Below are 24,906 nucleotides of genomic sequence, written 5' to 3'. Positions count from 1 at the left end.
GTAGGTCCACTGTGTTTTATCAAGACCAAAGTCAGCGCAGCCGTCTACCAGGAAACTTTAGAGCATTTCATGCTTCCCTCTGCTGACAAGCTTTTTGGAGATGGAAATTTCATTATCTAGCAGGACTTGGCCCCTGTCCACACTGCCAAAAGTACCAATACCTGGTTTAAAAACAACAGTATCACTGTGCTTGATTGGCCAGCAAACTCACATGACCTTAAACCCATAGAGAATCTATGGGATATTGTCAAGAGGAAGATGAGAGATACCAGACCCAACAATGCAGATGAGCTGGAGGCTGCTATCAAAGCAACCTGGGCTTCCATAACACCTCAGCAGTGCCACAGACTGATCGCCTCCATGCCACGCAGCACTGATGCAGTAATTGATGCCAAAGGAGCCCCGACCAAATATTGAGTGCATTTACTGAATATGTATTTCAGAAGGCCAAAATTTCGGATTTTAAAATCATTTTCAGGCTTGTGTTATAAAGTATTGTAATTTACTGAGATAATGACTTTTGGGTTTTCCTTGGCTGTAAGCCATAATATCATCAACATTAACAGAGATAAAAACATGAAATAGATCACTCTGTGTGTAATGACTCTATATAATGAGTTTCACTTTTTGTATGGAAGAACTGAAATAAATTTACTTTTTGATGTTATTCTTATTTAGTGAGAAGCACCTGTATATAAACTGTGTTCCAAATTATTATGCAAAAAGAGTTTAGGAGTGATAAGGTTAGAATTTTTTTGTTTGTCATTTAAACTCATTGATGGTGATGTGTGTCAGGGCTCTTTATATCACTGAAAGCAATTGCAGATACCTGTGCAAATTAGTTTGGCAGGTGTGTCCAAATAAAGGCAAGACTACTTAAGAAGGCTGTTCCACATTATTAAGCAGCCTACCTTTTTTGCCAAAATGGGAAAGAAAAAGGATGTGTCGGCTGCTGAGAAGCAACAAATTGTGGAGTATTTAGGTCAAGGCATGACTACAATCAACATTGCCAAGACACTTCATCGTGATCATCGCACAATCAAGAAGTATGTAGCTGATTCCCAGCACACACGTGTGCGTGCTGATAAGGAAAAATTGAGGACTTTTTCCAACAGGCAATTGCGTCAGGTTAAAAGAGCAGCTGCAAAAATGCCTTGTCATAGCAGCAGACAAGTTTTTGAAGCTGCTTGTGCCTCCAACGTCCCCCGAACAACAAGATGCAGGGTCCTTCAGAGGTTTGCAGCTGTGCGTAAGCCATCCTGTCGACCACCTCTATCCACTGCACACAAGCAGAAATGGCTCCAGTGGGCCAAACAATACATGAAGACTGACTTCCAAACTGTTTTGTTCACCGATGAATGCCGTGCAACGCTCGATGGTCCAGATGGATGGAGTGGAGGATGGCTGGTTGATGAACACCCCATGAAAACACGGCTAAGGCGCCAACAAGGAGGAGGTGGAGTAATGTTTTGAGCTGGAATCATGGGGAGAGAGATTGTCGGCCCCTTTAGGATCCCTGAAGGGGTAAAGATGAACTCCATAATCTATGTGGAGTTTCTAAAACAGCACTTCCTGCCATGGTTCAAGAGGAAGAACCGTGCTTTCCGCAGCAAGATCATTTTCATGCATGATAATGCACCGTCTCATGCTGCAAATAACACATCTGCATCTCTGGCTGCTATGGGAGGACAAACTTATGGTGTGGCCACCATCTTCCCCTGACCTCAACCCCATTGAGAACCTCTGGAGCATCATCAAAAGGAGTGTCTATGATGGCGGGAGGCAGTTCACATCTAAGCAACAGCTCTGGGAGGGGATTCTGTCCACATGCAACACAACTGAAGCACAAACCATCCAAAAACTGACAAATTCAATGGACGAGAGAGTTCAGAAGCTTCTTTCCAACAAGGGGTCCTATGTGCAAATGTAACATCACCTAGAATAAAGTTTTGACTTGAAAACTGTTTGATTTCATTTTATAATAAGCTGATAATGCTTATCATTTCACAATTGACCATTTTTTTTGCTCAAAATAAAAATAAAAAGGTTGAAAACTCTGCTGCGCATAATAATTTGGAACGTGCATTTTGAGCGTTTCTTATTTTTAAAAATATACTGTTTTCATAGGCAGTTTGTTCAAAAACATTGCAATTATACTAGAATAGTAGATGACTGGAAAATAACAATGACTGCAATTCATATAGGCAATTTAGAGAAAATATGAGGAAATATTTTTTGCATAATAATTTGGAACACAGTGTAGATTATCAGTGGTTATATACATTAGTGATGAGCGAGTATACTCGTTGCTCGGGTGTCCTCCGAGTATTTTGGCGTGCTTGGAGACTTAGTTTTCATCGCCTCAGCTGCATGATTTGTGGCTACCGGACAGCCTGAATACATGTGGGGATTCCCTAACAAACAGGCATTCCACACATGTAATCTTATAAAAATTATACACGCAGTGGAGAAAATAAGTATTTGATACACTGCCGATTTTGCAGGTTTTCCCACTTACAGTGTATCAAATACTTATTTTCTCCACTGTATGTATAATTTTTTTTTCCAATGCTGCCTGTACAGTACTCTCTGATGCCCATATACACAGTTCCACTGTCTGCGTGTTATACAGGCAGACATGCCTTACTATTGACTCCACATTAATCGCACACAGCTCTGCTATGCACAGATTACACTAAGGGGTACTTAACACTAAGCGAGATCGCTAGCGCGTCACCGATTTTGTGTTGCATCAGCGATCTCGCCAGCGATCTCGCTGTGTGTGACATGCATCAGCGACCGGCCCCCCGCCGGGTATCGCTGATCGTGCAGGAGTGTCCTGGGCTATTTTTTGATCGTTGGTCTCCCGCTGGCCAGCACGCATCGCTGCGTGTGGCAGAGGGAGACCAACGATCAGCGAGCTCCCAGCACTGTAAGCAGATGCTGGGAGCAGGTATCCAGGGTAAACAGCGGGTAACTAAGCGCGCGCGTCGCTTAGTTACCCGATGTTTACCCTGGATACCAGCGTGCTCGCGCTGGGAGCTGGTATCCTAGGTAAACAGCGGGTAGCTAAGCGTCGCACTTGCTTAGTTACCCGCTATTTACCCTGGATACCTGCGTCCTCGCTGGTCCTGATCGCTGTGAGATCTGCCTGTTTGACAGCTCACCAGTGATCATTTAGCGATGCACCAGCGATCCTGACCAGGTCATATCGTTTTCGGGATCGCTGGTGCGTCATTTAGTGTAACCGGACCCTAACACTCCTCCTTCCTATACACTCAATTGTTTAGTGTACAAATTGCTAACACAACTCTGCTCAATGTATTCCATGCTTTGCCACAGTCCTATGCACTGGTGGTATTTGTGAAACAATTAATGCTGCAGGAGGCTGAGGAAGCTGCAGAGATAACAGCTGGTGTAGACTGTTTTACTCTCTATTTGAACTTTCTCACTCACCGGTTATTGAAGTAAGGAGGACAGCTACACTGTTCATTCATGCAAGACCCTTCCTCCTGACTGCTGATTCCCGTCCCACTGCTGGAACCAGAAAGGTTTGTGAGGAGGAGCTCCGGCCCTGCCATCTTCTCCTGCACCACTCCCATCCTCCTACCACATCTAAGGGTATGTTTCCACGGGGCGTAATTCTTCAGTATTTGCTGCAGATTGGACGCTGCGTACAGCCGCAGCATTCAGATGTTACAGCATCCGGAATCACCGCGTTTATAACGGGGCGGCGTCACTTTGAGCGAAGCGAGTTATCCACTGCGTCCAAAGTGCAGAGATTCCGGCCCGTGGAAACATACCCTTAGGGCCTAAGCAGAAAGAGGGGCCCACAGCAGGGAGCAGCCCCTCTGGCAAATGTCAGAACGGCCAGATGGTCAGTCCGGCCCTGCATATGACCCAACTAAATAAAACAGGAAACATTGACACACATTTTCCTCACACAGTACAGTGCCCTATTATTGGATCCTACACAGTATAATGTTCCCACAGTACCAGCATCACCCCACACACAGTATAATGTTCCCCCAGTACCGCCATCCCCTCACACACAGTATAATATTCCCCCAGTACCGCCATCCCCCACACACAGTATAATGTTCCCCCAGTACCACCATCCCCCACATACAGTATAATGTTCCCCCAGTACCACCATCCCCCCACACACAGTATAATGTTCCTACAGTACCGCCCTCCCCCCACACACAGTATAATGTTCCCACAGTACCGCCATCCCCCCACACACAGTGTAATGTTCCCCCAGTACCGCCATCCCCCCACACACAGTATAATGTTCCCACAATTCCGCCATCCTCGACACATAATATAATGTACCCACAGTACCGCCATCCCCTCACACACAGTATAATATTCCCCCAGTACCACCATCCCCCCACACACAGTGTAATGTTCCCCCAGTACCGCCATCCCCCCACACACAGTATAATGTTCCCACAATTCCGCCATCCCCGACACATAATATAATGTTCCCACAGTACCGCCATTCCCCCGCACATACACTATGATACTACGTGGTGCTCCCAACAGTCTAGTACCACCCACCAAATTGGCTAATAAATACTTGCTTAGCCCCATTCTTAATGTCTGTACAGTTGATCCCGCGACATGTGAGATAATCACCACACGATAGTTGTATAGGATAATAGAGTATAATAAAGTCGTTGTGGCCGTGATTTCCCAAACATTGTGCAGGAGATTGTTTTCCCTATAGTTTCTTATTGCTAAAACTCTGATATTTGTGCTTTTTCTTCACTTACAACCTATTTTTAATCTTTTCTCCACACCCCTCATTAGTGCGATCATACAATGTACAAGCCTCTGATTGCTCCGGTGATGCCCTGTACTACTGTAGTGCGGGGTATTATCCCTGCCTGTCAGTGTGATACTAATGGCCCCATACACATTAGATCAGGGTTCCCCAACTCCAGTCCTCAAGGCCCACCAACAGATCATGTTTTCAGGATTTCCTTTGTATTGCACAGGTGATGCAATTATCACCTGAGCAATACTAAGGAAATCCTGAAAACATGATCTGTTGGTGGGCCTTGAGGACTGGAGTTGGGAACCCTGCATTAGATAGTTGTTGGCCAAGCGATCTCTCCTGACTCCCCCATACACATGAACACTCTGATTGCCCAAACCTTAATTGGTCTCTATGAGAAAGCTGCTGGCAGATTCCTGTGGCAGAGGATTATCTCAGAGAGAACAAAAGGATTGACATCTGTAATTTAGCATAACTGATCCATCACTCATCTGTCAGCCAGCAGTTCCTGCTCCACTAGTCTGTGTACGGGGACTAAGAGCATACCTCCCAACTTTTTCCGAAGAGAAAGAGGGATAAGTCATGAAGTGCGCTTTGGCCCAAGTCTGGGACTATCGCACTGTATCTAGGCCTAGTGATGAGAGAATCAATTCACGTCACTCTGGTTCAGTGTCCAGATCAGTGGTACCTGGCGGCTGGAAGGGACGCCACAAATCTTATGCAGTTTTTGATTAACTAGGGCTGGGTCAAAGTCATCTGTGCGTCCTACTCATCTCCATTTGAGACCTAGGCATTTATTTTTTGTTCATTCCTTCATGTTTGTAGCTGCCAGAACTTTCTTATTTTAATGAAAGCTTCACTATATGACAACTGACTTTTTAGAGTCTGTTAGGCTGTGTTCACACGTTGCATAAATGCTGTGTTGTTTGATTTCTGCAGCTGTCCGGCCCACACTACACAATAACAATTCCCTTCTTATTACATTTCTGAGACGGTGAGTTGAGTGGAAATCGGGACAATTCCATTGAATCCAAGACAGTTGGGACACATGCTAAGAGACATCTTATTACACTACACTCTGCCACCAGCCTGGCCTAATAGGCTTTCATATATTGAAGACTAAAAGGCAATTTTTAAGCCTGCAGGGACCATAGCATCCCAGTCCTGCCTGATTGAGTAGTGAGAAAGGAACATTGGCCCTAAGAGGGAGCCCTGTTAATCTGACAACCTTCTTAAGTGTTATCGTTGACGTCTTGTCTATACCATCCATGTTACAAGCACGAATGTTGTGCTGCACAAAAGACTTAATTTTTAACATTTGATAAAAAGGAGCACCATGTGTCTCATGCTTCTTTCACGTTTTTTTACAAAATTGTTCCTGCCAATTTTAGTTTGAAATATTTTAACCCCTTTACCATCAAGGGTGGTTTGGATGTTAATGACCGGGCCAATTTTTACAATCCTGACCACTGTCCCTTTATGAGGTAATAACTTTAGAACACTTCCATGGATCCCGGTGATTCTGACATCAATTTCTTTGATATGACTTGTGTTTATTTGTGAAAAAAATGGAAATTTGGCGAAAATTTTGAAAATGTCGCAATTTTCCAACTTTGAATTTTTATGCCTTTAAATCACAGAGATATGTCACACAAAATACTTAATAAGTAACATTTCCCACATGTTTACTTTACATCAGCACAATTTTGGAACCCAAATTTTTTTTTGTTAGGAAGTTATAAGGGTTAAAAGTTTTTTGTTTTTTTTTTAGAGACCACATCTCATTTGAAGTCACTTTGAGGGGTCTATGTGATAGATAGTACCCAAAAGTGACACAATTCTAAGAACTGCACCCCTCAAGGTGCTTGAAACCACATTCAAGACGTTTATTAACACTTCAGGTGCTTCACAGGAATTTTTGGAATGTTTAATTAAAAAAAATTAACTTTTTTCACAAATTTAATTCAGATCCAATTTTTTTTATTTTACCAAGGGTAACAGGAGAAATTGGACCTCAAAAGTTGTTGTGCAATTTGTCCTGAGTATGGTGATACCCCATAAGTGGGGGTAAACCACTGTTTAGGCGCAGGACAGAGGTCAGAAGGGAAGGAGCGCCATTTGACTTTTCAATGCAAAATTGGCTGGAATTAAGATTAGACGCCATGTCGCGTTTGGAGAGCCCCTGATGTGCCTAAACAGTGGAAACCCTCCACACGTGACACCGTTTTGGAACGTAGCCCCCCTAAGGAACTTATCTAGATTTGTGGTGAGCACTTTGAACCCCCAAATGCTTCACAGAAGTTTATAACGTATTTTTTTTACAAAAATGAACTTTTCGCCAATTTTTTATTTTCCCAAGGGTAACAGGAGAAATTGGACCCCAAAAGTTCTTGTGCAATTTGTCTTGAGTATGCTGATACCCCATATGTTAGGGTAAGCCACTGTTTGGGAGCATTGCAGAGCTCGGAAGGGAAGGAGCACCGTTTGGCTTTTTCAACGCAGATTTGGCTGGCATTGAGATCAGACGCCATGTCGTGTTTGGAGAGCCCCTGATGTGCCTAAACAGTGGAAACCCCCCAATTCTAACTCCAACCCTAACCCCAACACACTCCTAACCCTAATCCCAACCCTAGCCATAACCCTATCCACAACCCTAACCCCAACATACCCCAAACCATAACCCTAACTACAAAACTAACCCTAACACACCCCTAACCCTAGTCCCAACCCTAACCCTAATCCCATCCGTAGCTGTAATCCTAACCCCAAACCTAACCCTAACTTTAGCCTCAACCCTAACTTTAGCCCCAACCCTAACTTTAGCCAAAACCCTAACACTAATGGGAAAATGGAAATAAATACATTTTTTTAATTTTATTATTTTTCCCTAACTAAGGGGGTGATAAAAGGGGGGTTTGATTTACTATTTATAGCAGGGTTTTTTAGCGGGTTTTTATGTTTGGGAGGTGTCACACACTAAAAGACGCTTTTTATCGCAAAAAAATCAAGAGCTATAATTTTTCCATATTTTGGCCCACAGAGTCATGTGAGGTCTTGTTCTTTGCGGGACAAGTTGACGTTTTTATCGGTACCATTTTCGGGAACATGACATTTTTTGATCGCTTATTATTCCAATTTTTGGGAGGCAGAATGAACAAAAACCAGCATTTTATGAATTTCTTTTTTTTGGGGGGGGGGGGCGTTTATACCGTTCTGCATGTGGTTAAATTGATAAGGCAGTTATATTCTTCGGGTCAGTACGATTACAGTGATACCTCATTTGTTTTGGCGCTTTTATACAATAAAAACTTTTATATAAAAAAAATATTTTTGCATCTGAGAGCTATAACTTTTTTATTTTTCCGGTGATGGAGCTGTATGGCAGCTTGTTTTTTGCGGGACAAGATGATGTTTTCAGCGATACCACGTTTATTTATTTCTGCCTTTCTGATTGTGTGTTATTCCACTTTTTGTTCAGCGGTATGATGATAAAGCATTGTTTTTTGCTTTGTTTTTTTATTTCATTTTATGGTGTTCACTAAAGGGTTTAACTAATGGGACCGTTTTATAGGTCGGGAGTCAGGACGTTATGGATGCGGCGATACTAAATATGTGTACTTTTATTGTTTAGATTTTTTAAAGAAAAATATTTATTTATTGATGGAATAAATATTAATTTTTTTATTGTTTTTTATTTTATTGAAACATTTTTACAATTATTTTAAAAAAAGTTTTTATTTCATTCTATCTTTTACACTTTATCCTACTACGGGACAATCATTTTCCCTTCTATAGCATGCAGATCTGCATGCTATAGAAGCTGTCAGCGCTGCAGTTTCTATTACACTGACCTGAGAGACTTCCTGGTCATCACTGCGCATGACAGGAAGTCTCTCAGCTCTGGAGACCCGGATGTCGTCATGACCAGGGCCCACTCCAGGTTTTTGAGGGCCCCGGGCGAAATAGTCTCAGTGGGCCCCCCCCTTTAACACGTACCACTATTCATGATGCACTGATAAGGCAGATAAATATATGGATTGTACAATACCAGATTTCACTTCTTACATGATTGATAGCTATTGTAAATTCTACAATACCATACAGCAGAGGGGCTTTATAGAAGTCAACCCCTTATATGCCATTTTTGTGACCTACTCCCTCTTGCTCAGTTACCAGTAGACTTTTTATTGTTAGCTGAACTTGCTGCAAAGAAAAAATTGCATACATTGAATATGACAATATTTTAATGGAAAACTTTTTAAAGTAAACATTACAAAGTATTAATGTAGAACATTTGTAAAAGTGCAAAAATGGGTTGCAGCATCACAACACATTCGCTGTCCCATTGTTTTGAATTCACTGTTGATTTGTAATGCTGATGACTGACCCAATAAGTGACATGTGCAAAAATGCAGCTTAAGAGCTATAAAAACAAGAAAACATAAAAAAATAAACCAGTAGTGCAATTCGGTGGCAAACCAAAGATTTGAAAATTGCTTAAAAACTTTTCTCCTCGTTTTTTCAGCAGCAAAACAACGTATAACTTGATTAAAATCCAGACATTCTGCTTCTTGTGACTCAATTGAAAGAATTGCCAATGCATTTAACCTTTCTTGAGACATCTGGGACCTGAGGAAGTTTTTAATAAGCTTCAGTCTACTGAAGCTTCTTTCAGCTGACGCAACTGAAATGGGCACTGTTAGCAGGAGCTTCAATGCCAATACCAGATTTGGGAATGCCAGGTTCAGCGAGTTAGAAAACAGATATTGCAGTGTTTCCTGTGGAGTTAGATGATCAGGCAGCATCCTAGCCAGTGTCTTCAATTCCTCCAGCAGAATCTCTCCATCAACTGCTGGATCATCAAAATTTAAAGATTGGTGTTGTAATGTCGGCAAATCAGTGGCTGCTTTTTTTATGTCATTAAGAAATCCAAACTTGGCCTTAAATTTTTTTAAGAAAACGAATCTTGTTTCGATTTCATCAAGCACAGTTTTAAGTAAAGGCTTGAAGAATGTTTCTTCAAATTCTTCTCTTGGATTTAAATATAACATTCCACTTGCTTGCTGGCTCTTGGCAATCTTTATCATTGCATTGCCGAGTTTTTTTTCCTAATTCTGCTTGCTGGGTACTCTGTGGGTATGTCAAGCTTCTTACATATATCAGCAGCTTTACTTTCAGCTTGTTTGAACCCCAATGTCAAATACTCTGTGAAGGCAGTAGTGGTGGCCTCAACCAGTGGAATTGTGCTGGAGAGGTTCATAGTTTTCGCCTGTAGAGCCAGGCTGATTTGGTTGACCTTCAGCAAGATGTCATACTAAACACATAATGAGACTACAAAAGGGTACGAACAAAGTGAATCCAATAGAATCTTTGCTTCGCTGTATGTGTCACTGGAATATTTAGTGCCATGTACAAAGACTTCTAAAGCTTCAACAAGCTGAGGAAACTGAAACAAAATGGCTTTCACTTATTCAAGCCGAGCACACCATCGTGTCTGAGATAGAGCCTTTAGTGTTAACTGTGATATATTTCAATGTAAAGCAAAAAAAGAAGAAATATGCAGCACTCACCAAAGTAGCTGAAAAACTGAGTCTTTATTTCACATAATTTCCATCAAATGGATTCGCAAAACGGCCGTTGTCCGGCACCTCCCTCCCCTAGCATTCCTCCACGTCCTGCATGTCCACACATTTGATGGAAATTATGTGAAATAAAGACTCACAGTTTTTCAGCTACATTGGTGAGTGCTGCATATTTCTTCTTTTTTTGCTTTACATTGAAATAATCATGTTTTTTCATGCAAGCACCTCCATTTCTTGACTGAATCATATGCCGCAATACTTCAGATAAAGAGCTCCGTCTGGTAATGTGGTGATTTGTGTGCCCTAGTATGCCGTTCATCTGTTTGCTCTTTGCTGGGATTAATTGTGATATATGCTCAGAAGCCACTTCCCACCTCTTAGTTGCTCCAGAAAAGAATGCATAAATGCGACTCAGAAGGTCAGAAAACTGTTTTGATCGGTTGGAACTCTCTGCAGCATGTACGACTACAAGATTCCAGTTATGTGGAGAATATGGCACAAAGAATGCATGAGGGTTTTTCTCCAAAACAATGGCCTGCACTTGTTTATATTGTCCCCTCATATTAGCTCCATTATCATAGCACTGGCCACAAATATTTGAGACACACAACTGATGCTGTTCTGTCAATCTTTCTAACACAACTGTTGCTAGGCCTCTTCCAGTTGTGTCTGTGACATGCAGAAATTCCAAGAAGCTTTCTTTGACCTCCACTGTTTTGGTTATTTCAACCGTGACCACATATCGCAGCACTAGGGACAACTGCTCTTGCTTAGAGATGTCAGGTGTGCAGTCTACGATTATGCTGGAAAATTTAGCTCCCTTCACTTTTTCCATTATTATTTGAATTACTGCATGTAAAAAGTTGTTTTGCATATCTTTGCTCAGATAATGCACATTTGTGCCGTCTTTAGCATGCTGCAAGTGTTTCTTCATAACCAAATCAAATTCAGAGATCAGTTCCAGTGACTGGAGAAAAATCCCATTGTGTTCTGTGAATACAGTATCTGATGATCCTCTGAATGGGAAATTGTTTTTTGCCATCCATCGAATCACCTTCAGTATCCGAAACAAAACTTCACGCCAATGTTGTTATTCCAAATGGATTTGCCTACGCAAATTTTTGTCAATGGCTCTTCCAGATGTTAAGCTAGCTTCCAGCTCTTTCCATTTTGCATAACTGGAGAAGTGATGACTGGATATTTCGAAAGAGTGTAAAGATCCCTTACCACTGACATGTTTCCAGTCCCTGAAACAACCAGGACTCGAAAACACAGATTTTGCTTCATGGTCAAACAACCGGCAACAGAAACAATATATGCAATCTCCAACCATTGAGTAAACAAGCCAGTCTCGTAAAACCTTTATTCCAGTACCCATCAACCTGTAGTAATGGGTACAAGCGAAGCATCTCTTTGAATCATCAGCAAAGTCTGTGAGCGGGAAATTTTCCAATCTCACTTGTTTGGGACCCCTTTTTACTGCCTGGCATCTCAGCACATCAGAAATTATATCAGGCCATTCAGCAGGATCATCGGTTAGTTCTGGCCGAGGTTCAGAAAGACTGAGGAGTTGCTGATGTGTAGAATCTTCAATTTCTTCAGTAACTTCATCAGTGCTGGAAAATGCTTCCACAGAGACACTCGAACTTGGTTGAATTCCTGATGACGTAGTGCAACTGGTTGACTCTCCACTGTCCTTTTGTGTAGACTTCCTAAAGAAGTGATCAATGGTAGTTAGCTTCTTCAGTTTCTCTTCCAGTAAGTGCTTCTCTTTTCTTTTCTTTTCTGACTTCCAGACTTGTGCTTCTTGGATGGAGGTGCCTGTTCATCTGAAAGTTCTTTGGCTTGATCACTACTTTCCATTTTGGCCTAAAAAAGCTGTGAAATCAAGAGCATTTTCTGTCATCAACTTTATGATTTTTATAGCAACTATCAGCCATGAGCATTAACTTGGCCTCTCGTATGACTGATAGCTGCAGCATGTTAAGGTCTCTGGAGATTGGTGCTATTTATGTAACTATAAAAGTAGGGATTGACTGCAATTTTCCCATGCAAACGGGAAGATATACAGTTGGGGTCCAGACCAATGATTGCAGTAGGGCCGGAGTCCCACGTGCGAGAGCGATGCGCGAGCCTTGCATTACATCACCAGAAACGTCCGTATTTCTATGCAGCTGCACACTCCTGTCCAAAGAACAGGCGGCTGTGCAGGGTCAAGCGATGTGAGGCTGCAACCATTTTTCAAATGCATCAAGCATCAATAAAAGGTGTATAGAAAACCTTTATTTAAAACAAAAATTCAGACACCCTCTTTAACCCATTTATTAACCACCCAGCTCCGACGTAATCCACAACCAAGGTCCCACGCTGGCTCTGCTATATCCAGTCCTTGCACTGAGCGGTGACATGAAGCGACCGCTCAGAGCGAGAACCGGCACAGAATGACTGCTCTGAGATCATCGTTCACATAACAACAGGCTCTTTAAATTTCAACTTTATGCTTTTGACCGCCCCTCCCCCCATGCCATGGAGACCTCCCCCCCCAGTCACACAACACAACCAGGTTGACCGCCCCCCACCAGCTGTGCACCCTGACTTTCCTCTCATGTGGCAGAGACTGAGTACACACACTATAACATCACGTGGCCACTGACACGAGAGAACAGACGATGATAAGCAGGACGCGGCTGCCTGACGACCATCTCACCTTCTCTGAGCCCGGCTGATCCCACACATCACTACTATATTCTGCCTGGGGGGGGGTGAGATATTAGGGCTCGTTCACATCAGGCAGGAGCCCCCAAACCCTTTTGTCCCCATGCACACAGGGCCGATGTGTGGAGGGCTGCCCGTGTGTAGGGGGCGCTATGGCTCTACACAGCATGGCTTCCCTCCCACTTGTTTCCCAACGTGGATTTCTCAGGACATGTCACATCTACAATCACACTGGACATTTTCAGATGTACAATTTCTTGTGGATTGTATCGCAGATCCGCAGCAAAAAACTGCAACTATCCCAGGAGGCCTCGAGGCCGATGTGCAGCCGATTTCACGTGCTGAGCAGAAAAGATGAAATGTAAAGGGGAAAGCCGCAGACTCAACAGACAGCCGCGGAGGGGCAGCCCTGAGCCCCCTGCGGAAAGGCTAAATCACTCAAAACTGCCCAGAAATCCGGAACTTTGCCACCTATGTACAAGAATATAACTACTATAATACTGCCCCTATGTCCAACAATATAACTACTATAATACTGCTCCTATATACAAGAATATAACTGCTATAATACTGCCCCTATGTCCAACAATATAACTACTATAATACTGCTCCTATATACAAGAATATAACTGCTATAATACTGTTCCTATATACAAGAATATAACTGCTATAATACTGCCCCTATATACAAGAATATCACTACTATAAATTATAGTATTTATATTGTTGTACATAGGAGCAGCATTATCGCAGTTATATTCTTGTATGTAGGAGCAGTATTATAGTCTATAATACTGCTCCTGTATACAAGAATATAACTGTGATAATACTGCTCCTATGTACAACAATATAACTACAATAATACTGTCCCCCATGTACAAGAATATAACTACTATAATACTTCCCCTATGTACAAGAATATAACTACTATAATACTACTCCTATGTACAAGAATATAACTACTATAATACTGCCCCTATGTACAGTAATATAATTACTATTATACTGCCTCTATGTACAAGAATATAGCTACTATAATACTGCCCCTATGTACAAGAATATAACGACTATAATACTGCTCCTATGTACAAGACTATAACTACTATAACACTGCCCTTATGTACAGTAATATAATTACTATTATACTGCCTCTATGTACAAGAATATAGCTACTATAATACTGTTCCTATGTACAAGGCTATGCCTATGACGATGTCGACTACCTTTGCTGTGTCATGCCTTCTGATAGCGGTGCCGCATTTCCATTCCTTACAGCAGTATCTGTTTCTCGGTCCTTGTTCCTGGAGCTGGGATGAGTTATAGACTTGTTATTTGAGATGTTATTATAATTTGCAGATTTTCTATTTTATCACATTTCCATATGACAATTCATTTTTTATAGGAATTGTAATGAAGCCATCAGTCTCCCCCAGTCCCCCCTAATCATTTAATCATTTTTTCATTGTATACTATCACCCCAGCCCCCCCACACCAGACATCATCCCTGCACTAAGTAGAAGACATGGTCGTAATCCAGATGAACATTCGTCGTAGTACTGCATGGACAGGTTGTATCCAGTAGATCAAGGTTTTACAGAGGCTGCTAAGCGGTCCCTATGCTTTGAATAATCAGATGTCTCACCTAGCTGCCTTCCACTCCTCTCACACACATTGAAATACTAAATGAAAAACTGCAGCTGCATCCCCCTCTTCTCCCCTCCATCCTGTTTTCTATTTACTGCATCACAACCTTGACAGGTTGTGTTTCTTATACAGGTCACATACAGGGGGTCCTAAAGCAGCCCCTTGTACTCTGGCTGATCAGATGACTCACCCTCTCACATTGAATGAAAAGCTGCAGTTGCATCCCCCTCTTCTCCCCTCCTCCCTTCCCCCTTATCCCTTTGGATTAACACTGATAACTATGTGATTGTCACACTCACTTGGCCGATCAAGGATGAACGTGATATGAAGAAGAGGAAGGAAGATGCCAACAAACCACTTGGCTTTGACCAAAGTTTTTGGATACAAGACTGGGTTATTGTCTTGTCAAATGGGTCCAGTGGTAATAAAATGGCTTCCCTTGAGTGAAAAAAAGGGAGAAACTTAAATCTAAGATTGCTGATGCCAAGCAGGCACTTCTGGCGGCGTCACCCACCAATGTACGGCTCTATCCTAAAGCCTGGAGCCCCACAGAAACACATAGAGGAGTAAGGGGCAAACGATTAAAAATGCCTAAATGCAGAAATCGGCATCCCGGCTGATGTTACTATTCATTCTGCATTTGCATAGCTGGACTGATGCGACAATGACATTTACACAGCAGGATGGGACATGATGGTGCTGGTCGCAGGGTAGACACTGATTGATCATCGTTATCCCTCAGTGTAAACAGGGCTGAATGCATTGTTTGCCTTCCATACAATCGCCAGGGTGTAGAATACATGAAAGGAAAGAATCCTGAAGGGTTCATCCATTGTGAAGGAGAATAGCCGGGATTTCAGCTCATTTGACTGTAACAGAACATTAATGATCGCCGGTTATCAGTGGCAGACATTACCAAGTGGTCACTAACGTTTTATTAATCCTCATACCATACAATGAGAACAATAGCAGCTGAAATAGTGATTTACATTGCTTGCAATATGATAGCTACTGTTCCAATATGTATAAGAAAATGCATTGGAAATATATTTATTTTGATTGCTTATATGGTGCCATCATATTCTGGAGCACTCTACAGAAAATCATCCCTCACGATCCCCACAATATAAGCTCTCCAACAGTATGTCTTTTGTAGAAAAACCCATAAAAACCCATGCATTTGTTGATCTCGGTTGGATGTGAACTGTAAGGTAATATTGCTGACCTTTGTCTGATCCACGGCCAGTGTCCAGTGCCAGCTGCTGCAGCAGGAGCCGCCAGAGCGAGGAGCCACAGCAAGAGCCAGCCCGGGAGATCAGCCGCCAGTGTCCGGTGCGGCGGAGGAAGCTGCTGCAGGCCTGCAGGAGCCGCCAGAGCGAGGAGCCTCACTGAGCGCCGGGTGCCACTGCCAGCTGGAGCTGCCGCAGCAGGAGCTGCCACACTCACTGTCTTGGAAGTTGGAGCGAGGAGCCTCACTCAGCGAGCCCAGCCAGTGCCACTCACTAGGTGTCAGCCAGGTCAGTAGATGTGTCTCACCCGTCGCCGGTGGTCGCCGCCCGGTCCCTCCGTTTCCAGAGAGAGGCGCGTAGCGCGCTTCACAAAGCTCCTGCCCTGCGTCCTCCGTCCGCCCCGTCCTGTCTTCGCCTCGTCACTTCCTCCCTGCGGCACACGTGACAAGAGACAGGGGAGGGGAGCTCTCCCACCAATCAAAGGAAGACACTCCTGGGCTGCTGGACTGTGATTGACTAAGGCGCGCGTCTCCTGCCGGCGCCACTGAATCAGATTAGGTCGCATTCCCCAGCAGCCAGACAGCGAGTGTGGGCCCTTCTGTCGTGCCAGGGCCCCGGCACACGTCATGCCGCGTGGTCTCCAATCCAAAGGCAGAGGGGCTGTCAGCCCCTCTGCAGGCTCCATAACGCTGCAATATTTTTTGATCACAGTGTTCCGGGGGTTAAAGTGCCGGAAGCGGTCCGTGACCGCTCCTGGCACTTAGTGCCGGGTGTCAGCTGTGAGAATTCAAATAACTATTATCTACAATGTTTTTAGAAACAAAAATGCCTCAAGCTTCTGTGTGTGAATCAGTCGTGAGATCTAACACCATAGAAGATTACAGGCGGGGAAGACGGGAAACATTCATACAGGCGGCCGGGGGTGATGGAGTCAGTGACGGACTCTGGCCAGATATGTTTCTAGAGCCGTAGTAGAAGATGAAGATGTCGTCCTCATCATGAAGTAGTTATTCCTCCTGTCACGTGTAATGAATATCTCCTGCAGTATTACTAATGCCGATTCCAGTGTCGGTAAATGAGACGAGAATTAGCGTTATGGAAGATGAGTCTATGAGAAACGTATTCAGCTGCCGACTCCGAGGAAGAAACTGCTTGTTGTGTGTGTGGCCTAAAATGTATAGGATTTATTAGCAGATGGAATGAAGAAAAAACTGAATACTGGAAAAATAAAATATTACCACTCGCCTTAATGATCCCCCACAACCCCTTTACCACCACTGCTGGTCACCAACTAGTCTCTGTATTTCCTGGTCACATAAGATTTCTACAGCCAATGAGTGGCTGATACAGTGACCAAAATAGACAGTGAATGGGACAAACTGACTGTCACCAATTCCCCTAATGTTCCAGTGTATATGATTTATGAATAGAATATGAAGATGTTCTGTCTCCTCATATGTTTCCCCTTATTATCTCCAGTAATTGTATTATTACACTGGACTCTTTATGATGTTATTTCGTCATCTTCTTCCCATTCAGGTCTCTACAATATCGGATCTTCTCATTGGAGATCTTCTATATAAGAGACTCTTCCTGATTGACCCGTCAACGATGGATGGGGACAGGAAAAAGATGGCGCAGAAGATATTTCACCTCACCCTAGAGATCCTCTTCTGGCTTACTGGAGAGGTGAGAGATTCTGATGACATCACATTACATCATTCTTATCTATGGGAATAACAGACGGACAGAACTGGAGAGGTGAGGACTCTGGAAATGTCTGTAGTGAGATTTATTAATGTGTCTCTCCATAACCAGGATTACACAGTAGTGAAGAAGACCTCTAGTGAGCGCTGTCAGGCCCCTGTGTCTGAGAGATGGGGAAGACCCCTGAGCCCAATCATGAGGCCTCCACCTCACCCCCTGATACATGAGGACATCAATGACCAGAAGATCCTAGATCTGATCTACAAGATAATTGAGCTGCTGACTGGAGAGGTGAGGTGACATAACACTGCTGGGACATTATATGGTAACTAGCTTTCTACGTCCAGATGACAAGCATTTTTATTGGTACATTTATATAGTAATGTACTACAATTTCAACATAGCAGTGTGCACACACCGGCCATAGTGATAGTGTCGACGGCCGCAGTGTGTGCACTGTTATCTTGAAGTTGTAGTAAAATTCTTCAATAAAATGGCGCCAGAGTCAGTGTGTACTCATCCCATGCTATCCAGTGCCATATTGCTGAAGACACTGGGTCTGTGAATTTGCAGTAGAGCGGTAGGCACATGCTCTGACTTCGGTGCCACTCTGCACAGGCGCACCCCATTCTGGCTTTGGACAGAAGAACACATTTACTGTATATGTGTGATGCTAAGAAGGGATCGGGGGGATGACGGTATCATTGTGTGTGTCAGGTTCCTATAAGGTGTCAGGATGTCACCGTCTATCTCTCCATGGAGGAGTGGGAGTATTTAGAAGGACACAAAGATCTTTACAAGGACGTCATGATGGAGGTTCCCCAGCCCCTCACATCACCAGGTAATAGACAGGACTAAATACATACGGCCTATAATTATCTGTATGTAAACAATGAATTCCGCCCCTTGTGTGTTTCCTCCAGTTCTATGCAGTAAGAGGACAACACCAGAGAGATGTCCTCGTCCTCTTCTTCCTCAGGACTTTAAACAAGAAGATCCCAGTGTTCCTCAGGATCATCAGGTAGATGGAGAGGTGTCATGAGATCTCCCCTATGATGTGTAGTTGGCTGTGAAGGTCTTGTGCTCAGTCTTGTGTTATCCACCAGTATTATATGTTTTATACTTGTGTAATGAGAACGGTGGAGATGGCAGGATTAGAGCTGATATAGATGTGACTTCTCCATCTGTCTGTGACTTTTACAATATTTATTTCAGGGTGAAGATCTGACCCATATTAATACTACAGAGATATACGTGAGGGGTTATGAATGGTGTAAAGAGGAGATTCCTACATATGACTATCCAGGTGAGTAGTAATTACTAAATGCAGAGAAATCACAGATTCTTCTCAGTCACTGGCTGTGGCTGCTTTATCTTCGGTGTAGTCCGGCCACATTACAATCATGTGGTTACCATTCTCCTGCTAAAACCAAAATTGTCCCCATTACTTTGGGCATTGGAAGTCCTTCTGTTGGAGTGAGATCTGTCCCGCACAAAGCTTACAGCCCGGAGAATGCACCCTACTACTGGGAATTAGATGATGCTGACCCTTACCTTCCCAGATATCTAAACTGCAAAGCCAAAGGACAACATAGAAAATCATGTGAAGAAAAATAAAATGGCTTTTATGACAAGACAACAGTCCAAGTCATTTTTATTTTCACTGAACAAAACTATAAACGCAACACTTTTGATTTTGTTCCCATTTTTCTTGAGCTGAGCTCAAAGATATGAGTTTTTCTATATAAACAAAAGGCCTTTTTCTCTCAAATATTGTTGACAAATTTGCCTAAATCTGTGTTAGCAAGCACTTCTCCTTTGCTGAAATTTTGAGGGAGTATGCGATTGGCATACTGACTGCAGGACTGTCCACCAGAGCTGTTGCTCGTGAATTTAACGTTCATTTCTCTACCATAAGGAATCTCTGAAGGATTTCTGAGAATTTGGCAGACAAATCAGTGAATAATATTTGAGAGAAAAAGGCCTATTCTGTACATAAAAAGAGTGCTAGATCTTTGAGTTTAGCTCATGAACAATGGGAGCAAAGATAAAAGTGAAGCGTTTTGATATTTTTGTTCATTGTATATGCCACAAATACAAAGACTAGTCACATAAACACAAGAAATGTAATACAATTATAATTTTTGTCTTTTTTTTTTTCCTTCTTGCTCCTTTATTTTCTTACTGAAACACTTCCTCAACACCCCCCATTCAGAGGAGAGAGAGAAAAAAAAAGAGAAAACCCTCTAATCACTAATTCTTGCCATATTTTCTAAACTCTTTGCTTCTACTTATCCCAGCAATTAATTTATTTGGACGAGTAACTTGGCCCAAGTTGTTGTTAGAAAAATATATTTTCAGAAGTTATCCAGTCCTAAAAAATAACTCCCCTTGCAGGTATCAACCGTTAAGTAGTTAGAACCTTAAAAGAACAATCCATCTAGTTATAGTTGAGATATTAAGGCTGCGTGCTCATGATCAGGAATAGTAGTGTCTTGGCCGCAGTGTATTTTCGCTGCTTCCAAAATACTACGTTCTACATTACAAGCACAGTGGGTGGCATTTATAGGAATCCCATGCTCACTGTGCTTCTTTTTAACGCTGCGGAAACTCACATGTGGTTCTGGTTTCTGAGCCGCAGCATGTACATTTCGGTAGCGGAGACGCTGGTCTCCTGTGCATATTTTCCCCAATAGACTATGATTAGAAGCAGTAATTCCGCATAATTCCAAAGCACATGCGTTTTAAGTTCATAATGTAGAGTACAGCGTTTTGGGCACAGCGAAAATACTCTGCTGTGCCCAAAATTGTGGGCATGCAGCTTTAGAATGTTTCATCTTTTTTTGATCTTAGGCATAAAAGCCGGGGACGGTGCAACCTGTGATTAACCATAAAGTTGAACATTCTCTCATGTGACGTAGAGAAGAACATTAGCAGAATTTACAACTATTTCCCATTGTTTAAGATAAATCCAAGCTCTGATTCCCAGAGGCTTAACCACATGAGATTTTATAAATTCCTCACAAAATGTCGTTGTCATAAAAAAAGACAATTTATGCATAAAGGTCTGACATTTTTACTTTCAAGAGCCTGAAAGATATTTTTTCAGTCACCCATGACAGCACCATGAGAGAGGGGATCCGCCCTTCAAGGACAGGAAAAATTCAAGATAAAAATGGTGGCTCCTCTCTCCGCATCAGTTGGTTTCCTGTCCTTGATAGGAAACCCTCAGTGTTATGAATGAGTCACCGTAGGAGGCAAAAGCAGAAATACAAGCTAAGTCCAGAAAACCAGAGAAGTTGGCAACTATCAGATTGCAGACCCCTGAACCTATCAACACAACTAGCAGAAGCCGTGGGGGGTTCCTACGATGCCCTGGACCCCTCGATCACAGCCGGAGAAATACATAGGCCTAAAGAAAGAAAGGGGAAATCTAAACTGCCCCAGAGCAGACCCCAAAGCAATAGGCAGCCCCCAACATATAATGACGGTGAAGCAAGATGAAAATACAAACACAGACAGAAAGATAGACTGAGCAAAGACGGGGCCCCAAAACTACCTAGATAGGAAAGGACAGGAAGGCTGCTGTCTGCAATCTGCCAAAACCCTATCAAAGACATAAGCCAACCAGCTGATATGAAAAAGGCCCTGAAGCAGCTAGGCTTCAAATACTGAATCAGCACTCAGGTATTTTCAGAAGACAGAGCTAAATGAATTCAGCACACCCCAGCAGGGAATGGCAGAAATCCAGAAAAACAAAGCAAAAACAAAGTCAAAGCACAAAAGCAAAAGGCCGAGCAGCAAACTTAGCTTTGGAGGAGCAGGAATTCAGACTGGTCTCCAAGGATCCCACAGAGAAATCACCCGCAGGGCAGAAGGGCGTCGGCAGCCTTATATCCAGTCCGTAACTCCACTCAGCCAGTCATCATAATCAGCCTCAGGTGTTTGACAATCAGGCTCACTACCTTTCTTTACCAGAAGAGGGAGTTCCTCGGGCCTCAGTAATGAAGGGGAAAATGAACTCACAACAGTACCTCCCCCTTGAGGAGGGGTCACCGAACCCTCAACTACGCCACCAAGGCGATCAGGGTGAGCCCGATGAAAGGCACGCACCAATCGTTTGGCATGAATATCAGAGGCAGAGACCCAGGAATTATCCTCCTGACCATAACCCTTCCACTTAACCAAATACTGGAGTCTCCGTCTAGCCAGTCGGGAATCCAGTACTTTCTCTACCTCATACTCCATGTTACCTTCAACCAATACAGGGTCTGGAGGTGCCACCCCCGGAACAACAGGTTCAACAAACCTCTTCAACAAAGATTTATGGAACACATTATGGATTTTAAATGTGACAGGAAGAGCCAAACGAAAAGAGACCGGATGAATAATCTCCACAATCTTGTAAGGTCCAATAAATCTAGGCTTAAACTTAGGAGAAGCCACCTTCATAGCAATATTTTTTGATGATAACCACACCATATCACCAACTGGGGACCAATGGTCCTATGTCGGTTGGAAAACCGCTGGGCCTTCTCCTGGGAGAGAATTAACTTATCCACCACTTGGTCCCAGATCTGGTGCATTCTCTCCACCACAGTGTCAACACCTGGGCAGACAGAGGGCTCCACCTGCCCTGAAGAAAATCGAGGATGAAACCCAAAGTTACAAAAAAAAGGTGACATCAAAGTGGCAGAACTAGCTCTATTATTCAAAGCAAATTCGGCCAAGGGCAAAAATGAAACCCAATCATCCTGATCAGCAGAAATAAAACATCTCAAATATGACTCCAAGGTCTGGTTTGTTCTCTCTGTCTGCCCATTGGTCTGAGGGTGAAAAGCAGAGGAGAAGGACAACTGAATTCCCAGCCTGGAACAGAAAGTTCTCCAAAATCTAGACACAAACTGGACTCCTCTGTCAGATACAATGTTCTCAGGAATCCCGTGCAAACGAACCACCTGTTGTAAAAACAGGGGCACCAACTCAGAGGAAGACGGCAACTTAGGGAGTGGTACAAGATGAACATCTTAGAGAACCTATCACAAATCACCCAAATAACAGTCATCCTCTGAGAGACAGGCATATCAGAGATGAAATCCATTGAAATATGGGTCCATGGCCTCTTGGGGACAGGCAAAGGCATCAACAACCCACTAGAGCAAGAACACGATTTAGACCGGGAGCACGTCCCACAGGACTGCACAAAATTCCTGACATCACGAGACAAGGAGGGCCACCAAAAAAACCGACTCACCAGATCTCTAGTACCAAAAATACCTGGATGACCAGCCAAAGCAGAGCAATGAACTTCAGACATCACTTTCTTCTTCCACTGGTCAGGAACATACAACTTTCCACTGGGACAACGCTCAGGTTTGTCCTCCTGGAACTCTTCCAGAGCACGTCTCAAATCGGGCGAGATGGCAGAAAGAACTACCCCTTCGCCTAAGATGGTAGCAGGCTTGGTCACCACAGGAGAATCAGCAAGGAAGCTCCTAGAGAGGGCGTCTGCCTTGACATTCTTTGTTCCAGGAAGAAAAGAAACCACAAAATCAAAACGTGTAAAAAACAAGGCCCACCTAGCGCTTAGCCGACTCTAGGTAAATCAAATTCTTGTGGTCAGTGAGGACCACGACTTGATGCTTAGCTCCCTCCAACCAATGTCTCCACTCCTCAAATGCCCATTTCATGGCCAACAGTTCCCTATTCCCCACATCATAGTTACGTTCAGATGGAGAGAACTTTCGGGAAAAGAAAGCACAGGGATTCATTTTAGATGTTACAGGATCCTTTTGGGACAAAACAGCTCCTGCACCAATCTCAGAAGCATCCACCTCTACCTGGAATGGAAGTGAGACATCAGGTTGCCGCAAAACCGGGGCGGAGGTGAATCTTCGCTTCAGCTCCTGAAAGGAAGAAACAGCCTCCGGAGACCAATTTAACACATCAGCACCCTTTTTAGTCAAATCAGTCAATGGCTTGGCAATACTAGAAAATTTTGCTATAAATTTCCGATAAAAATTAGCAAAAGCCAAAAACTTCTGGAGGACCTTCAAAGAAGTGGGCTGAACCCAATCGTGAATGGCCTGTACCTTGGCCGGATCCATTTCAATAGTTGATGGGGACAAAATAAATCCCAAAAAAGAAATCCTCTGTACTCCAAAAAGGCATTTAGATCCCTTGACATACAGGGAATTCTCCCTCAAGATCCGGAACACAGTCCGAATATGTTCCACATGAGAATCCCAATCCTTGGAAAAGATCAAAATATCATCCAGATAGATAATCAAAAATTTATCGACAAAATCTCGGAAAATATCGTTCATGAAGCACTGGAAGACAGAAGAAGCATTAGTGAGCCCAAAAGGCAACACCAGGTACTCAAAATGTCCCTCCGGAGTATTAAACGCCGTCTTCCATTCATCCCCATGCTTAATGCGAATAAGATTATACTCCCCCCTGAGGTCAAGCTTGGTAAACCAGCAAGCGCCTTTAACTCTGGAGAATAGATCAGAAATCAGGGGTAACGGATACTGATATTTAACCGTAATTTTGTTGAGGGCACGATAATCAATACAAGGTCTTAATGATCCATCCTTTTTGGCTACAAAAAAAAAACCGGCACCTAAGGGTGATGAGGATGGTCTAATATGACCCTTCTCCAACGCCTCCTTAATATAGGATCGCATAGCCTCGTGCTCGGGTACAGATAAACTGAAGAGCCGACCCTTGGGAAATTTACACCCCGGGCTCAGTTCAATTGCACAGTCATAACTCCTATGAGGAGGCAGAGACGCAGACTCATTCTCACTAAATACATCATAAAAGTCCGCCAAATAATCAGGAACATCATGCGACTGAGGAGAGGTGGAAAACACCGGAGCCTCACTAAAGGCACACCGACAACCCCAACTCACCACAGACACAGATTTCCAATCCAAAACTGGATTATGAATCTGTAACCAGGGAAACCCCAGAACAATAGTATCATGCAGATTATGCAACACCAGAAATCTGCAATTTCCTTGATGGTCTGGGGCGACCCGCATTACCACCTGGGTCCAAAACTGGGGTTTATTTTTAGCCAAAGGAGTAGCATCAATTCCCCTCAAAGGGATAGGCGTCTGCAGAGGTGTCATCGGAAATCCACAACGTTTAGCAAAATCCAAGTCCATTAGGTTTAGGGCTGCTCCCGAATCCACAAAAGCCTTGGCGGAAAATGTGGACAGGGAGCAGATCAGAGTAA

General features: G+C 43.3%; 1 pseudogene; it reads left to right on the top strand.

Moving 5' to 3' along the window:
- Positions 1-24,906, top strand: part of LOC141051125 (uncharacterized) — a 72,198-nt pseudogene that overhangs the window by 36,795 nt on the left and 10,497 nt on the right.

This window comes from Dendrobates tinctorius, unplaced genomic scaffold, assembly GCF_039654945.1.
Source record: "Dendrobates tinctorius isolate UK_male_01 unplaced genomic scaffold, ASM3965494v1 ptg000155l, whole genome shotgun sequence".
Lineage (NCBI taxonomy): Eukaryota > Metazoa > Chordata > Amphibia > Anura > Dendrobatidae > Dendrobates > Dendrobates tinctorius.
This window is presented reverse-complemented; position numbering and strand designations above follow the sequence as displayed.